We start from the raw sequence: 6,003 nt of genomic DNA, 5'->3' as shown, positions 1-6,003 counted from the left end.
AATGTATTAGGCGCTGGACGTTGGATGTCCCATATGGCAATGTCCATAACAAGAACAAAGAGGAGTGGTGACAGGAGGTTTCCTTGATGAACACCAAAAGAGATACGAAGCGGTTTTGATACACACGCCACACTTCAAACTTTACTTTTCGGATCGTGGTAGAGCAATTGAACCAAGTGCACGAGTTCTTCTGGCACTAAGTGTTGTCGTAAAGCACACCAGATAAGCTCGTTTGGCACACGGTCAAACACTTTTTCTAGATCCAGAAATGCAATGTAAAGAGGGCGATGCTTCTCACGGTCTTTCCCCATGAGTAACCACGCAACGTGTATTGCGTCAGTAGTTCCGCAGTTTTTGACAAATCCGGTTATTTCAATGATTTCGCGAATACAGTTGCCAAGAATGCGTTCAAAATTCTTTATGGTATGGGAAAGTAACCGGATCAGACAGTGTTGTCGTAGAGCATACCAGATGAGTTCGTGTGGCACACGGTCAAATGCTTTCTCTAGATCCGGAAATGCAATGTAAAGAGGGCGATGCTTCTCACGGTGTTTCTCCATGAGTAACCTCGCAGCGTGTATTGCGTCAGTAGTTCCGCAGTTCTTGACAAATTCGGCTTGATTCACGGTTATTTCAACGATTTCGCGAAAACGGTTGTCAAGATGCGTTCAAAGGTTTTCATGGTATGGGATAGTAACCGGATCGGACGGTGATTTAAACATTCTGCTGGATTACCTTTCTTTTTCCAAATTGGAGCTATGATACTTTCTTGCCAATCAGATAGTGTACTATTTTCCTGAATGCCCCGATTAAAGAATTCACTGAGCCAGTGTTGGGTCCCAGTTCTTCGCTTTCCAGAGCTCTGATGCGACCTCGCCAGGTTCTGTAGCTTTCCCCGATTTCATTCGTTTTATTGCTTCCTCGACTTGCGCTGACAGTGAGTCCTTGAGTCTTTTACGTGGGTACCTGTCGTGGAGCCCTAATCCCACAGTCTTCTTAAAACACGGATTGATTTTTTGACCATAATCAGAGTCCCGTTGTGACAAGCAACAACGTTACCAGTCTATACCGAGTGCATGGCTTAGCATTCATACTGATGGATGCAAGACCTAGCTAAATCTCTACCGAACTAAAGAGTACGGCACCCGTGTTGAAACGCAACACCACGCCGAGGCCTGAAGATCTCTTCTCGCTTGAGCATAATCAACAACCCCCATAAAGCTCCCTCTAGGGGGCCAACCACAAACAACCGAGCTGTACTCACAACAGGAGTTCACCCGAAGTATGAAAGTCCAGGGGCTATCCCGGTTCCCATGGTACCGTATACCCCTGTTGAGGTTTCGTGACTATTGCCACTTCAGATGAGTCTCCGTGCAGACTCGGATCTGATCGCTCTGATTATGCCTTTGGAGCATTCGCCTACTGCATCACGGCCGGCAAGCCAAAGTGAGTACAGCGTTTCCTGGTGCCATCACTATTGAGGTTCCCCTCGGCCACTTGGTTTTGGTTTGGCCGACAGGGTTGTCGCCCCGTTTTCATCACCGCCACGGATCTTCCACATTCTTAATGGTTGGCAATCGCTTGAGATCATTTTTCCTTTCTTCTCACGAAATCGCCACTGCACTCTCCACGTTGTTTTATTGGTGGCTTGATTGTGAATCGAAGCTCCCGATCTCACATTTAAAGGAACACTTGTTAAAAAAATCAACCGATCGATCGTCTGTTCTTATGGTTAACAAGATAAACTCGTATTAACCTTTCACTATGGTCTTATGGCAAATAATGAAAGGTCCCTGCTCGGATGCCAGTTATCAATTATTGTGGTTGACTCTAAAAAAAAAAACAAAAGTAAATTTGATGTCAGATGTTTAATTGCCAAATTATAGTTTCAAACACACAAAATCTAGTTGATTTTGCGTACAACACTTTAATTTATATCAAACTAGTTGAACCCGGCAGACGTTTTTCTACTTAAGTATATTTGCAAAAACTGCGGATATTCTTTGTGTATTGAAAGAAGTAAACAAATCAAATGATACACTTGCCCTGGCACTTCGCCCCCACGTACTCGCCGCTTTAAACAATGCCATTTGAAAGCATGGATTGTGTTTCTGAACATGAGCAATATGAGTTAGAAGTGGATCTGGCGGGTCAGTCAGTGGTGGCAAGTTACGCTGCCAATGGAATACATGCTAGGCATTTCTTAATGAATCTTAGAAGCGTGACGATGTAAGCACAATGTAGCCACTAGATGAATGAGGACCTTCGATGCATTTTGTACTCGTAATCTATATTGTAATTGAATACTGCTTTATTCGGTTCGATTCTCCATCTTGTTCGAGCTTGTCGTGAGCGTTCAGATTCATGTCGTGCGTACCGCATGTTGTTGACATCTTTCGGCGACCCTTGAAGTAGAAGTTCAAACTCGCATGTTATCAAACTATGCATCTCACTTTTTTGATGTTTCAGCAGCTCTTGAAGTAAAAACTTTAACCCGATCGTATTTTCGGCCTGGGTCTTATTCTTCTCATGTTTCAGCAGCTTTTAAAGTACAGGCTCTAATTCGTTCTATTTCCAGTCGTGAGTTTCATTCTTCAGATATTTCAGCAGCTCTATTGGCTAGCAGTTTTCATAATTTAGAGTCTCACCAATCAACATTAATTATTTGTTATCTAGAGGCAATTTACAAAAACATGGATTGCACAAAAATATTTGCCATTACCAATCGCACAATTTTTATGTTCAAGCAAAAAATCGACAAAAAACTAATTAGTTGATGATATGTAGCTGGAAATAAAAAAAAAAAAATATATATTACACGGCGAATGTCTTTTTGATCAATAAAGTACAAAAAAACAATCAAATGCGTGTCTTACCGATTACTTCCGTTCACAATGGGAGTTCGATGAAAAGGAATTTTAATATTATCACTCACAGCTGACTGTCAATGTTTATTTGACAATGTATGAGTTGCAGCGTGTTTTTGACTTGTGTATCATCAGCACACTGTACACATACAGCAGATGTTCATAAGCGCCTTCGTATTTGTTGTTTCCGCTTCCCATATACATTTTATATGGAGGAATCCGATGTTGACGAACACGTGCACTGATTTTCCGCAAATTTCATATAAATCATCTGCTAAAATATAGGAACATACTCTTTTGTGGTGACAATCGGTTCGCCCATTCTTGAGTCATAAAATTACAACGCACTTGCAACAGTATTTTATATACATAGAATACAATAGAAATTCTAAGAAAAGATGTTACAGGAACTAAAAATTACAACTTCGGCTGGATATATGGGAACACAATTTCCATGATGAATGTATCTCGGTAATTCATAGATGGATCGGATTGCAATCTGGTAACTGTAGAACATGGACCCTTATACAAACTTCCAAAAAACTAGACAATATCTTCGAGGGAAGGGTCCTGAGAAGGGTAAAAGGAGCAAAACGAAAGGATAATCAATGGCTCAGATATAACCATGAGTGGTACTAAATATTTGGCGAGCCTATGTGACAGAATCCAAATCGGGCTGCGAATTACCAGTAAATGGTTCATGAAGGCTGGACTGCGCATAAATCCAGCCAAGAACAATATAGTACCATTCAAAAGGAAGCGCAAGCTTGATCAACTTAAGGCAATTAGATTACATGGAATGGAGGTTAAAAAATTAACAGAGGTCGAATATTTGGGAATCATACTAGACCAAAAACTACTCTGGAAAACATATGTCGGAATACCACAACGGCTTTGATGACTTATAGGTCCATAACAAGGAAAAAATTGAGTTGCACCCCGAAAATGCTGCGGAACCTCAGAGGTCCTTCTTGGATTGACTCCTTTCGACCTGTACATGCAAATGCAGGCAAGGAGGTCGATCATGTCGGGGGGATACCATTGAGGCAGGGGGCTCCTTAAATCAAAGACAAAATGATTTTCTTTCTAGGCGGCATCCCGAATCACTAACACCAAGGAATAACGTGATAACAGATTTTCACTTCGATAAGAAGTTTGAAACACGTTGGAGCAACAAGGCAAACTGGGAAAGCATGGCATTGACAAAGGGATTAAACCAGCAATTGATTACCTGCTACAGCAGGCGCCGTGGTCATTGGTTCAAAGAAATCACATTTTGAACCAATGGGTAAGCATACCAGCATATTTCAGGCGGAAATATATGTCATAGACTGATGTGCCTCCTTCAACCTTGACAGGAACTACAGGGAGCGCAACATTGCTATTCTAACCGACAGCCGAGCGGCTATTAAGGCCTTTAGGTCGTACCAAGTAAATTCCAAACTGATATAGGAATGCCTTAACAGACAAAACACGTTCGGCTCGCTCACTAAGATCCGGATACTCTGAGTTCTAGGCCGCATTGGGGCAATAAAGCAGCGGACGAGTTAGTCCAGAGCTACTTTGAGGAGTCGGAAATGGGTTCATGACTATGACATTGAAAGATGAAGAGGCTGAGGGAGCCTACCAAGAATGGAACAGTCTCAAGGTGCTCATGGGGAGATACGAACCCAAGCGCTCGAAAGATTGTTTAAACCTGAACAAGAAGAACCTCCGAATCATAGTGGGAACACTCACTGGTCACTGCAGGTTAAACCATCATTGGGTAAGCTAGGGACACTGTAGATTGTGGCGGAAACTTCATACATGTTCTGGGACTGTGTTTGGTGCTAGTGCAAAATAGGTTCCGGCACTTGGGAGAATACTTAATACCAGATGCCAGATTTGAACATTTGGAAGTAGGGAACAAAATGAAGTTCCTGTCGATTCTAAGTTTAAACGATATACTTTAATTTATACGTATATTATAACCAGAAGGGGACACAATAGTTTTTTTGTGTGCAATACAACGTCTCTTGACCATATAATCATCGTAGCTCAAGCAATATTTTCATTCAAAAGGTTAACCTTCTGCATGGCTAATATTTGCGTTCTTTTTGAAAAACAAGTAAAAAGTTGAGTTTTTTTCCAAACTTTTCGCTCAGATAATGATTGTAATCATAATTCTGCTTTTTCAGATGCGATTGCCTTGTCTCGTTCTTTAATAAAGTGTATATTTGTATGACTTTCAGGTGAGATGAGTGTGGAGAAATGACATTAAGAATGCTTTTCGATGCGTCGTGATTTTGATGGCTTCTTTGAGTACCGTGGAGTAAACGATATTTCTCATCAGTTATAATGGATCGCTAGAGGGAGTAGAATATGTAATCACCTGAGAAGCGTTAAATTTCTAGATAGGTACTGATCACTTTTTGGTCTTTTCCCAGGCACGGGGGAAGGGAGGAGCGACAGTGTTCTGCATAATATTTTTGTAACATACAATTGTGATTGCAATTTCATTATTTGCAGCACTAAAAGGAAGTGAAATTGTAATGTGTAATTACAACAAATGGAGTTCGTTGGTCGATTTTGAATTTAGTTGAAGAGAGGGGGGTTATTTATTGTAGAGCGAGGACACTTTTACAATCGAGTTATGAAAAATGTACACTTTTGGGGTTGGTTTGGGGCATTATTTTGTATCTATCCGATCTAATTTAGTACATTTGAGGCTAACGCCAAGTCGGAACGGTACAGCTTCTTTTTCACATCCGCAGTTATCGTATTTCTTAATGATCACAACAATTATAGTGATGTAATAATAAAAAATGTTGACTAACGGTTTCGTCCAGGGCAGAGGCAACTCATCAGACGCTGCCTCACCTCTGCCCTGAGAGCAGTGTGGCTGAAAGTAGCGAAAGGTGGTAATCGCTCCATTTATATATAACCGCAAACACGCCATGAGTGCTAATTATATTGACATGAAATCCGTGCTAAATTCAAACCTAAACCAGGGCGATGAGGTGCCACCGCCTTGGACGAAACCGTCAGTCAACATTTTTGATAAACTTGGGTGTTTAACCCAAAAAGAGGAGTCCGTGGACAACAAGAGAGCAAGTAAGTTGCTTCCCAAGTGCTCCAGTCCATCATCAAGTGGATG

General features: G+C 41.3%; 1 long non-coding RNA gene across 1 annotated transcript; it reads right to left on the bottom strand.

Moving 5' to 3' along the window:
• Positions 1-2,624: 2,624 nt before the first annotated feature.
• LOC119659674 lies at positions 2,625-2,970 on the bottom strand. The gene is made up of 2 exons (XR_005250361.1): positions 2,877-2,970; positions 2,625-2,787 (listed from the first exon to the last, which is right to left on the bottom strand). It is a non-coding gene; the product is annotated as an uncharacterized LOC119659674 (long non-coding RNA).
• Positions 2,971-6,003: the final 3,033 nt, after the last annotated feature.

Source organism: Hermetia illucens, chromosome 6 (assembly GCF_905115235.1).
Source record: "Hermetia illucens chromosome 6, iHerIll2.2.curated.20191125, whole genome shotgun sequence".
Taxonomy (NCBI): domain Eukaryota; kingdom Metazoa; phylum Arthropoda; class Insecta; order Diptera; family Stratiomyidae; genus Hermetia; species Hermetia illucens.
This window is presented reverse-complemented; position numbering and strand designations above follow the sequence as displayed.